The sequence below is a fragment of the Gossypium arboreum genome, chromosome 9 (genome assembly GCF_025698485.1).
Source record: "Gossypium arboreum isolate Shixiya-1 chromosome 9, ASM2569848v2, whole genome shotgun sequence".
In the NCBI taxonomy this organism is placed as follows: domain Eukaryota; kingdom Viridiplantae; phylum Streptophyta; class Magnoliopsida; order Malvales; family Malvaceae; genus Gossypium; species Gossypium arboreum.
In genome coordinates, this window is record NC_069078.1 from 3,801,647 (window position 1) to 3,815,168 (window position 13,522).

General features: G+C 35.7%; 1 pseudogene; it reads right to left on the reverse strand.

Annotated features, from left to right (window-relative positions):
- Positions 1 to 7,077: 7,077 nt before the first annotated feature.
- LOC108456329 (cytochrome P450 CYP736A12-like) lies at positions 7,078 to 8,837 on the reverse strand (annotated as a pseudogene).
- Between the last annotated feature and the right edge of the window lie 4,685 nt (positions 8,838 to 13,522).

The window sequence follows — 13,522 nt, forward strand, 5'->3', positions numbered from 1 at the left end:
GTTCCCATATATAAACACATCTCACACTTGGTATTTAACCAATGTGGGATCTAAGCTTTTCTTTTCCTCAACAAATATTTCCAAGTAGCTTACTTTGAGCATCAATTTCTCATTCGTCACTCAACCATTTTGAGCATATGGTATACCATTGTAAATGTTTCATGGAGTAGAATAAAAAAATTATAATTTTATGATTCAACTTTCCACATTTACCTATTGAGAATATGCCTTAAAGTTCCATAAAAATGCAATTTTTCCAACAGTCCCCCACATGAATGAAAATTGATAGTTTTATAAAAAAAACATTGACTCGATGTGGTGATAGAATCTACGATCAATAGTTGCATAGGATGGGTAGGTATCCACCCTTGAACCTTCCCTTGTGAAAGTATATTTACTTTACTAGCGACCAGTAGACGTGATGTCCTTGAACTGTTCTGCTTTTTGTGTAAACGATGATATACCTCACACAATTACCCCCTGGCAAGGTTTTAGTTCTCATGGGTATGTTCATATAGCTGTGAACATCTCCTGGTTCTGCAAAAGTTTGAGAGAACTATGCCCCAATAGTCTCTTTGAAGCGGCCCCACTTCACTCTCACATAGGTGACTTATGTTGTTCGGCTCACCAAAACACACAATGGCCATTAAAAGTATTGCTTAACCTATCCCATTTTTAGTTACTGTTTACATCATAGGAACGAACTTGGGATAAATACCCCAACCATACATGATCAGTGTGTATGGTGATAACCGAATGTATTTGTGCCATAATTTTAACTATCTTATTGTGATTTGTGGTCTTTTTTGGTGGAGGTCGAATGTAAGAATCCCCTAACTGTGATGTCCTCTGTTAGTCGAATTTTTTTTTTCTGGTAGAGGTTGAGTGTAAGAATCCCCCAACTTTGATCCCCTAATTGTAACTTGACAACTTTTTTCCTATTGGGGCCTAAACTCTTTTTTTATTCAAGTTAGGCCATGAACTTGACAATTCTCACTTGGGGGCTTGAACTAGAAAACCGTTCCCACATTGGGACTTGAACTCTTTTTTCTTTTTTTTTTTCAAAATTAGTCCTTAAACTTGGTAATTGTTCCAATATTAAGATATGAACTTGGCAATTGTTCTCACAAAAAATTGAAATTCTAATTAGGAACAATTATCAAGTTTAATGCCAAACTTTAATAAAAAGAATTTAAGCCTATGTGAAAAAAATGTCAAATTCAAAGCCTAACTTGAATAAAAAAATATAGGCCTCAATCGACAAATATTACCAAATTCAACCAAAAAAATAATTTAACCTATAAAAAACTACCATAAAGTCCAAAAAAACCGAAGTGTGAGTGATGGTCTGTTATTAGTTATTTTCTAATTTCGCATTGAAATTCCACACTCTCGTTGATAATATATATATATTTTATATATTCTCGTATATTTAAACGTTAACATCCATCACATGGCTCACGTCCCACATTTTCCGTTAAAAATTAATTTATGTAAAAATATATTAGATAAAAGCCTTTTTTAATACAAAATTAAAGAGTTTAATTGTTTCTTTAGTTATAAGTATAATAAAATTTGTAAAAGGTAAGATAGAGTTTGATATAATTTGTAATGTTATACATTAATAGAATATGATGAGAAAGGAAATAAAACTTTCATTCAAGCTTAAAAAACCAGGTGCTACAGGTTGCTTTATATACAAAATATATAACAGATTTGTAAAGGATAATAACAAAGGACAATGACAAAGGACAGTGAAATTGTTACACCTGGTGAGCTGGATGAGCTGAGCTGTTCATTCATTTTGTTTGTTTGTCATTACTTCTAATATTCCCCTTGCATTTCCCAGTTGAAAATCTTTGAGAGCAACAACATTTAACCTATCTCGAAACTTGGAAAAACTTTCAGCAGTCAAAGGTTTTGTCAAGATATCAGCTACTTGATCATGTCTAGAAACATAATTCACTTGCAGCCTACCATCCAAGACCTTGTCTCGGACAAAATGGATATCAAGCTCAATATGTATGACTCGAGCATGCAACACTGGATTGGCTACTAGAGACACTGTGCTAGAATTATCACACCAAACCAGTGGAGCTCATTGTAAAGGCATGCCAATTTCATCAAGTAAAGACTGAAACCATATTATTTCTGCAATGACATTTGCTAAGCTCCTATATTCAGTTTCTGATGTGGAACGAGAGACCACTCCTTACTTTTTAGAAGACCATCCAATTAAGTTGTCACCAAGATAAACACAAAAACCAGATGTGGACTTACGATCCTCAAGAGAACTAGCCCAATCAGCATTAAAAAATCCTGTTAAGTTAATGGCTGAAGATTGAAACAGTAGTCCATAGTCTAGAGTGCCTCGAATGTACCTCAAAAGCCTTTTAACAGCAGTCCAATGAACATCAGAAGGCAAATGCATATATTGACTTACCTTATTAATAGCAAACGTAATGTCTGGCCTTGTCATGCAGAGATATTGGAGACCTCCAACAATCTTTCTATATTTAGTTCCATCATGTAGGAGAGAACCAACACGAGGGGATAAAGTTGGTGAGCTTACCGTAGGAGTGGAAATTGGTTTTGCATTTCCCATATCTGCCTTATCCAATAACTCTCGGGCATACTTTTGCTGAGAAATATGCATGCTGTCACCATACTTAGTGACTTCCAGTCCAAGAAAATAGCTAAGAGGTCCCAAGTCCTTCAAAGAAAATTGACTATGCAGAGAGTTAACAACTGTTTGAATTTCAGTATCAAGATCACCAGTGATGATGATATCATCTACATAGACTAGAAGAAACACATTTCCCCCAGAAAAAGTCTTCTTGAAAAATAAGGAGGAATCAACTCTAGAGGATCTAAAATGTAATTGTTGAACGAGAAAACTATGAAGTTTTTGAAACCAGGCTCGAGGAGCCTGTTTTAAGCCATAAAGAGCCTTGTTCAGTTTGAAAACTAATAAATTACCCCGATCATCAACTACCTCGAAACCTGGTGGTTGTTTCATGAAGACTTTGCCTGTTAAATCTCCATTTAAGAAGGCGTTGTTGACATCCACTTGCCTAATTTTCCACTTACTTGACATGGCTAAAGTAAACAATGTTCTTATTATGTTAGCCTTAACAACAGGGCTGAAGGTTTCGTGATAATCCAAACCAGCATTCTAGGAGAAGCCTTGAGCAACGAGTCTGACTTTATTTCTAGTAAAACTCTCATCAGGGTTCTTTTTAGTCTTAAACAACCATTTGCATCCAACAAGAGAGCAGTCAGGGGGTAGAGACACCAAATCCCAAGTGTTATTTCGAATTAATGCTTGTAATTCATCATGAACAGCTTCTTTCTATGAGGGAATAACCATAGTTTCCTGAATGGTGGTTGGTTCGATAGAGCTGAAAGAAGCTGTATAAACTTTCGGTTTGAAGATACCAGCATTGCTTCTAGTGACCATGTGGTGAGTGTTGCTAGGAAAAGTATGAGGAACAAGTTCAGGGGACATGTTTTGAATATCAGATGTAGATGTATTTGGAGATTGATCATTATTTTCAACATCATTTGATTTTGTAGATGCCGGAGATTGGGAATTCTCAGTAGGAATAGCAACCGAGGGAGACATTGTAGAACCAGTAGCCATATTGTCATGAGAGGGTGGAGGAACACTAAGATGAGGCATTATAATAACTGGTAGCGTAGACACAGATTCTGAAGTATTAGAGTTAGTGATTGGAGGGACCAAAGAGAGTCTGGCATAAGGAAAAACACCTTATCAAACTGAACATGCCTGGAAATATAAATACGACCAGTCTTGTCAACACATTTATATCCTCTGTAGTTTGCAGCATAAACCAAGGACGTGCATAGAGATGAGCGAAATTGTAGTTTGTGCTTGTTGTAAGGTCGAAGCAGGGGGTAACAAAGACAACCAAATACTTTAAGAGACTTGTAATCTGGTTGTTTATTGAATAATTTTTCCATAGGAGATAATCCATGAAGAGACTTAGTGGGCAACAGATTCATGAGATAAACAGCAGACGTAAAAGCATCGACCTAATAGGAGAGAGGCAACGATGCTTGTGCTAGTAAAACAAGACCAGTCTCCACTATCTGACGATGACGACGTTCTACTATGCCATTTTGTTCAGATGTGTGAGGGCATGAGAAACAATGTTGTATGCCAAATTTCTTTAAAGGTATATCAAAACTGCGAAATTCCCCTCACACATCACTTTGAAGTTGCTTGATTTTAGTTCCAAGTTGGAGCTCAACATGCTGCTTAAAAATTAAGAAGGCTTGTAATGCGTCAGAATTTGATTTGAGGAAATATATCCAAGTATATCGTGAAAAAGCATCTACAAACGAAATATAGTATTGATAACCAGCAGAAAAACAAGGAGCAGGCCCCCAAAGATCAGTAAAAATCAGTTCAAGTGGTACAGAGTAAACAGTTGAAACAGACTTAAAAGGTAATTTATGACATTTCCCAAGTGCACAGGCATTACATAAGGAAGGGTCTATGGAACGAGGAATGCTGACATTACAAGCACCAGGACATGTTTCAACACATCATTGGAGGGGTGACCAATGTGTTGATGCCATCTGGTAATCTTAATTGTACTATTTGAAACCATTGATTTTGCAGCCAGCAGACTGGAGACACTAAGAGAATGAGCCAATTTATTAGAGGCAGTAAAAGCAAACTCGGTAGAAGATTCAGGCAACAGTTGGTATAACCCATTAGACTCAATGCCGTGGAGTAAAATCCTCTGAGTCGTCAGATCCTTTACATAGCAACACGAAGGATGAAATTCAAAGAATTCTTGATTATCTTTTGCAAACTTAGAAACAGACAAAAGACTCTTGTGAATGGCAGGAACAAAGAGTAGGTTGTTAATGGATAAGTTGTGAGAACTAGAAGAAATAGATGAGTCACCAACATGAGAAATAGAAGCATAACTACTATTTCCCACAAGAACTTTAACTTGACTGGTGTAAGAGTTGCAGTTAGTGATCTTGACTGGATCACTAGTCATATGAGTAGTAGCACCACTATCGGGGTACCATAGTGGATCAGAGACAACACTAGGTGTGGCTGTGGTAGAAGCAACAGAAGTCTGTAAAGCAGTTGGAGGTCCTGCACTTGAAGCAACAAGTGGATAGAGAACGGGCTGATAAATAGTTGATGGCACAAAGTGAGTTCCAGGAGGGTAAGAATCAGAAGCAAACTGATTCGTATGAAAGAGGTGAGCATAAAAATTTCCCGTGCCTGCATGAACTGTGGATCCAGAGGAAGGAGAGCCCGAATCGTTAGTTGCCTCATCGTCAAAAGTGGAATCATATCTGTAAAAACACCGACGAGCAACATGACCCATCTTGCTACAAATCTGACATTGCAGACATGACATCCCCCCAAAGCGAGAACGACCACGACCACGAGAAAAGACAGGAACTCGAGTGGAGCGAAACGATTGTGGTGGTGGGTGACTATCATAGACAGGAAGAGACGGGGTAGAACGGCTCGTCATAGCTAAATTTGCAGAGATTTGAACCTGTGAAAAATGAGCCTGTTGGCGAGCTGCAATATCTAACAGGGCTGTAGTAATAGCTTGCAAATCAAAGGGAATCTGACTTGTAGTAATGATAGAGACGATGTGATCGAACTCCGGTGGTAGACCGTTAATAATGGCTGATTGTTGTTCTGCCAATGAGACATGGTGATTACAACTGGCTAAAGAATCACAAAAATGTTTGATACCAGCTAGATAAGTAGACATGGAGAGCTCATTCTTTTTGAAATTGTGAAGGAGAGAACGATAACGCATAGCCTTGGTAGCAAATTGCGTACCAAATATTCGAGTCAATGTTTGCCAAAGTTCAAAAGCAGACGAGGAACTACCTATTAACTGATTGTGCAAAGAGGCACTAATGGTAGAAAGTAGCCAAGCCGAGAGAGCAAAATCCTGCTGCTCATATTGAATGAACGCTGGGTTCTCCACTGAAGCACCATCATCGTTGGTCAACATCCGAGGAGGGATAGTAATCGAGCCATCAATGTAAGAATGAAGGCGATGGGTCTTGATTACAAGAAGCACATGTTGCTTCCAAGCAAGGAAGTTACTGTCATCGACAAGGGTGGCAACCTTTTGGCGAACAGACGCAACAGAATTAAGGAACGTTGCAATCACACTCACAGAGTTTGCAGAACCAGAATCCATGACCAAAAGAAAAAAAAATCACTCTGATGCCATAATAGAATATGATGAGAAAGGAATAAAACTTTCATTCAAGCTTAAAAAACCAAGTGCTACAGGTTGCTTTATATACAAAATATATAACAGATTTGTAAAGGATAAGAACAAATGACAATGACAAAGGACAGTGAAATTGTTACACCTGGTGAGCTGGATGAGCTGAGCTATTCATTCATTTTGTTTGTTTGTCATTACTTCTAATATACATTAATTTTAATTTGATGTATTCATATAATTAAATTTTAATTTTAGGTTAATTTTCACATTTCACTAACCTATTATTTATGTGAAATAATTTTTCGTTATGTACAAAATTGTATCAAAATTCATGTATAATTTTAATATTTAACCCAAATTCTAAATATAAATAGTATACATATATATATATATATATATATATATATTTAAAGGTAATTATTTGATACATTCAAGTATGGAGTTTTATAAACTCTACAATCGGGTTAAGAGTGTGACAAGTGACACATTTATTTATTTATATATATTTTATTTTTAAACTCCACGAGTAAATTGTTACACCTTAAATCCACTTATAGAGTCCTAAAACTCCTTAAACAATATATGAGATAATTTTCCTTATTTAAATAATAATGATAAAATATAACAATGACAAAGAACAATCAAAATGTTATTTAAAGTGGATTAAAACTTAATTGATACTTTCTCGGTTTTTTGTAACAATTAAGAGTACATTAACTTAGACACGTATAAATAAAAATTTTCTTCTGACTTAATGGCTTAAAAGAATTCATAAGTAAAAGATTGTATCAAGAAAATCTCATTTAAACTTAATTGATTTAAATTTTAAAAAGAAAATTAAATGACAGTACCAACTTGAATTTAAAGTGACAACCTGTTCCAATATTACCACACCAGCACAAATTTTGATCTTATCTGCTATTATTTAGGTTGCTAAACCAAGTAAACGATAAGTTGGCTTTGTAAGCAAATGAGTAGCCTTTGGCAATGAAATATCAAAGATTTCAGTCATGTCTAGTTCATCGGGTAACATCCCATAAGATAACTCAGCTAAATTAAATTAGACTCATGTTGATTAGCTCTAAATGCATTTTAGGGCAACCTCTACGACCTCATCCGAATGGGATGATTCGGAAATCATGTCCAAGAATATCTATGTTATTATTAATAAATCTTTCCGGGAAGGATTCTTCTGCATTTTCTGACCATATATTCCGGTCTCGACCCATTGACCAGATATTCACTAAGATATCCGTGATTTCTTCGGTATGAAATATCCATTAATGACAATATCTTCCATGGATTCATGTGGAACTAGGAAGGGAGCAACTGGATGCAATCTCAGACCTTCTTTCACAACCATATCCAAATACGTTAGTTTCGATAAGTCCGACTCTTCGACAAGTCTATTCCTTCCAACCACAGTTTCCAACTCATGTTGAAGAGCAACCATAACTCGAGGATGCCTCAAAATTTCTGAAAATGTCCACACGGTGGCTACAGCTGATGTTTCAAATGAAGCTGCAATCATATCCAATAGTATTGCCTTGATGTTTTTTCTCTTGATTATGTAGGTTTCATCTTTGTCGTGAGGGTTCATTGGTTGATTCAACATGGAAATCATCACATCAACGAAATCCCTATGGGGTTTTCGATCCTCGGCATCGGTCCCTTGCATATGTTCATCAATTATTTTCTCCAATACTGTACCAACTAACTCACTCGCCCTCTTAAGCCTTCGTCCTAATCCCTGGAGATGTTATTAATATATAGTAGTAGTTCTTAAACTAATGTATCATTACAATTATATTCCAAAGTGATAATGGTAGAAGGAAAAAGACAAACCTGGAGGTCAAGTGGAGCAAGATAAGGCACAAAATCTGATCTATTGAAAGCTCCAGAGAGATGCATGGTTTGATCAATTAGTGACCTCAAGTTGAATCTATCATCATTGGATCGTCCAAATATAATCTTACACATCATTTTTTCAATAAGCTCGCCGGCCTTCTCGCTAAGGTTCACCATCTCACCCGCTGCCGCTGACTCCTTTACTGATTCAACCAACGACCCTAGCTCTGTTTTCCTTACTGGGGTAAAATATTCAACTTTTGAAGCACTAAGGAGATGCAAAGTGCACCATTTCCGAACAGTTCGCCAATAGGAACCGTACGGAGTAAAAGCCATGCCCGTGGAACCATAAGACAAGTACTCCCCGGCTTGCATTCCAGGCCTGCTAGCAAATACAAGGTCATGAGTTTTGAGGAATAGTTCAGCTGCTTCAGGTGATGATACCACGATTGTTGGTACACAGCCTAGCCTTAGTGACATCATGGGGCCATATCTTTTAACTAGATGGTGAAGATTTTGGTGAGGCAGCTTTCCTAGCATATGGAGGTTGCCGATTATGGGTAGGGCGCGGGGACCAGGAGGAAGTTTCTGCCCAATTTTGTTATGGTTTGATCGAGATGTGGTGGGGCGAAAGACGTAGATGAACAGAGAGTTCCAAGGAGAGCAAACACTAAAGCTAAGGTTGGAGATATTTTCTTTCTCTCTTTTTGCTTTTTTTTTTTCTTTTACGGTGTGTTAGGGTTGGTGGGTATGTACAAACTATACACCAAACTAAAGTACGGAACGTGGCATAAATTTACTGCCATATAAAAACATGGAGCCAAGTGGGGAGTGCCAAATCAATTCGTGATAATAATAAAAATAATCTTCTCGATTAACAAGTGTTAAAGTGTAATTGGAAGGAATGATTTTTGTTGAAGTAAGAAAAATCAGTTTTAAAATCAAATTTATTAGGTTGGACAGTGTGATTTTAGGGACAAGAACGGGAATTAGGAGCGGAGTTGATAAATTATTTAAGAAGGGAATTACTAGTCATTTACTAGATAAGTTTTTTTTTTTGAACAAAAATTTACTAGATAAGTTATTATGTAAAGCATAGGGACATAATTGAAGGGAACCAAGAATTGATGGATTAAATGGATTAATAACCCAAGCCCACATCATTAAACCAAGGATATAAGTGCTATTATACCATCATTAAAATATACTTAGCCTTAGTTTTTTTATTGCTCTTGAAAAGTGTTGTGCGGTGATTTTGAAAATTTTTATTTAAAATTTTAGTGTTTATATAGTATTGTTATTAAAAATATTTTTGAAGATATAAAAGATTTATTTTAGATATTGTTAGAATTAAGTGACCGAATTCTTATTTAAATAAAATACGATGGAAAATAAAATAAAAGTAAAATCCATATAGAACTAGACTTCTTTTATTTTATTTTAGAATAAGGTTTTTTAAATCTTATTAAACTCCATCTATTTTATATTGATTAGGATAAGGTGTTTCAATCCTACTAGAATATGACTTTACAAGACTATAAATAGACATAGTCTATTCCTCTTGTATTGATTCAAATTTTCAACATAGTAAATTTTCTTCTCCTCTGCCCATGGTTTTTTCCCGAAAGGGTTTTCACGTAAAATTTGTGTGTTCTTTATTTTATTTTATTTTTTCATAAATTGGTATCAGAGCTTCCGGGTTGTTCATCTCGATCACAGTAATGACGTCTTTGAAGTATGAAATTCCGTTGTTGGATCGCAACACCAGATTTGCGTTGTGGCAAATTAAGATGCAAGCAGTTCTTGCACAGATGGATTTAGAGAATGCCCTACTGGGGATAGATAAGATGCCTTCGACATTAATAGATGAAGAGAAGAAGCGTAAGGATCGAAAGGCGTTAACACAATTACATCTGCATTTGTCCAACGAAATTTTGCAGGATGTGATGAAAGAGAAAACTGCCGCTGCATTATGGAAGAGGCTAGAAAAAATATGTATGTCCAAAACTCTAACAAGCAAGTTGCATATGAAGCAGCGTCTTTATGCTCATCGTTTGGAGGAAGGTGCATCTGTACACGAACACTTAACAGTGTTTAAAGAAATTCTCTCAAACTTGGAGGCCATGGAGGTTCAGTATGATAAGGAAGATCTAGGGTTGATTCTACTTTGTTCGTTGCCCCCGTCTTATTCAACCTTTAAAGACACTATTTTATATAGCCGCGAGTCTCTCACAGTTGATAAGGTTTATTATTCTTTAACCTCGTATGATATGATGAAGCATCTTGTGGTTAAACCCGACTCTCAGGGAGAGGATCTCATTGTTCATGGGAGACAAGATCGGAATGCTGATGATGATCGTGGTAGGACACATGAACGGAATCCTCGTGGTAAATCTAAGGGTAGATCAAAGTCTTCAAACAGAGGTAAAACTTGTAACTTCTGCAAGAAGAAATGGCACATTAAATCTGAGTGTTATAACCTACAAAATAAGATTAAAAGGGAGGCTACGAATCAAAAGGGAAAATAACCAGAAAATTTTGGTGAAGCTGATGTTGTAGAAGACTACAGCGATGGTGAACTTCTAGTCGCTTCTGTCAATGATTTTAAAGTAGGCGAGGAGTGGATACTTGATTCAGTTGCACCTTCCATATGAGTCCCAATCGGATTGGTTTACAACTTACTAAACAAAGGTCTCGAAGGTGTTGTTTTGATGGGAAATAATGCTTCGTGTAAAATCGCAGGTGTTGGAACAATTAAAGTTAAAATGTTTGATAGAGTTGTCAGAACACTTAGTGACGTACGGCATATTCTAGAATTGAAAAGAAATTTAATTTCGTTGAGTACTCTTAATTCAAAAGGGTACAGATACACAGCTGAAAGTGGGGTTTTAAAGATTTCCAAAGGGTCTCTTGTTGTGATGAAAGGGCAGAGAAAGATTGCCAAGTTATATGTTTTGCAGGGTTCTACTGTTACTGGTGATGCAGCTGTCGCTTCCTCTTCCTTGTCAGATGATGATATTACTAAACTTTGGCATATGCGCCTAGGGCATATGAGTGAGAATGGCATGGCAAAATTGAGCAAAAGAGGACTTCTTGATGGGCAAGGAATTTGTAAACTGAATTTTTGTGAACACTGTGTTTTGGGGAAACAAAAGAGAGTTCGATTCACTAGAGGAATCTATAACACGAAGGGAACGTTGGAGTGTATTCATTCTGATCTGTGGGGGCCATCCAAAGTACCTTCGAGAGGTGGAGCTAATTATATGCTAACCTTTATTGATGATTTTTCCAGAAAAGTTTGGGCGTTCTTCCTGAAGCAGAAAAGCGATGTGTTTTCTGCATTTAAGTCTTGGAAAATTATGATTGAAAAAAAAACAGGAAAACAGATAAATACCTCCGCACAGATAATGGCTTAGAGTTCTATTCTAATGAGTTTAATAGATTGTGCAAGTCAGAAGGGATCATGAGACACTTGACAGTTCGTCATACTCCACAGCAAAACGGTGTTGCAGAACGAATGAACAGAAATCATGGAGAAGGTCCGATGTATGTTGTCAAATGCCAACTTACCGAAGTCATTTTGGGCAGAAGCAGCCTCTACTGCATGTTTTTTAATCACCCGATCTCCATCTGTTGCCATTGAGAAAAAGACTCTGTAACATCCCCTAACCCTATACCGTCACCGAAACAGGGTTACGAGACATTACCAGTCAATACAGTCCAATTTCGGTCATTAATTAAAATAAATATTCATACACATCCTAGTTTTAAATGTCGTCCCTTTAATGGGCCCTCGCGGTCCAATATGAACAGTAAATTCAATTCGGGACTAATTTAGAATCACTACGAATTCTTAGTAAATTTCAAAATTCATACTACATACCGTTGCCAACCATAATTTACTCATTTCATCAATACTTCTATAACCTAAATGTCTCTCATAAAACGTCCTAGGTACATGCCATTATCAATACTCAACATACTTTACCTTAATGAATTCGGGATCGTCTTGGGATGCTGACTCAACGTACTATTTTTACTCAACTGCGCGACGAAACAAACTGCATACTGAGTATGGTATACTCAATGGTATTTCTATAATCGAACACTTAAACAATTATAAACGTATTATATATATATATATATATATATATATATATATATTGAACTATTCAAACTCAATGAGAATTCAAACATTCACTTTCCAACCAAATGTTTTGGTCTACTTTAAATTCAAAATCATTTATTATTTTTAATAACAATTAATCAATCAGTAATGTTCATTAACTCTCAGAACAATTATTTATTCAAGAATATCAATTATGCGGTAACAATCAAATATTCAAGAATAACCGATTATTCAAGATCGATCAATTGATCGGTTATCCAAGATGATCAATTATTCAAGAAAATCAAATATTCAAGATATGATTAAGTTATTTAGTAATATCATTCATTCGGTGACAATCGTTATTCAAGAATGATCAATTATTCAAGAATATTCGATTATTCAAGAATCTAATATCCAAGAATGATCAATTATTCAAGAATAATCGGTTATTTTATACCTTTATTTACCCTATTAACATGACTCGAATCGACGGATACACGGATTCCAACCCAAACACACCAAGACGGCACATTGTGCCTAAAATGGTACATAGTACTGATCAAGATATCGACACATAAAGTGCCTAAAACGACACACGAGGTGCACGATACGACACACGAGGTGCCCGAAATACGACACATAAAGTGCACGATCAATAAAGCGCAAATCCAGTACACTTCCAGATCCTATGGCATGCCAATTATATCCGACTCAGCCGGCTAGTTAATAGGGTATTTCATTCACTTTCTCAATTTAATAATTCTTTCATCAATATCTCATTCCGATAATTACACATATTTATCCATTTTCACAATTCATACAATTTCATTCAATTCAACAATATATTTCAATTATGCACATTAATTCATAATTCAATACAATTCAATTCACTTTTCAATATCAAATATTTAAATATCAAAATCTCATATTTCCAATCAATATATTTTTCAATATAATATTCATTCAATATTCAAATTTCTACATAAATAATGTATATTATATAATTCAATCAATATAAATTCAATCAAAATAATTTCAATCAATATAAATTCATCGTATACTAAAATCAATCTATTTCGATTGTAAAACATCATAATTCAATCACTAACAATTGCCATATGTATATAAATATAATAAATAATGACTAAGTTCAGATTATAGAAATACAACCGTAATTTTCGAGCTAACTCCCGTTGACTTTGTCTTGTCCTTTCTTAGCCGAGATTTCCGATACCACATTGACTACGAAATTAACAATTCATAATCATTAATACATTACTAATTCATATCTTGAGTTACAGAATTCTAA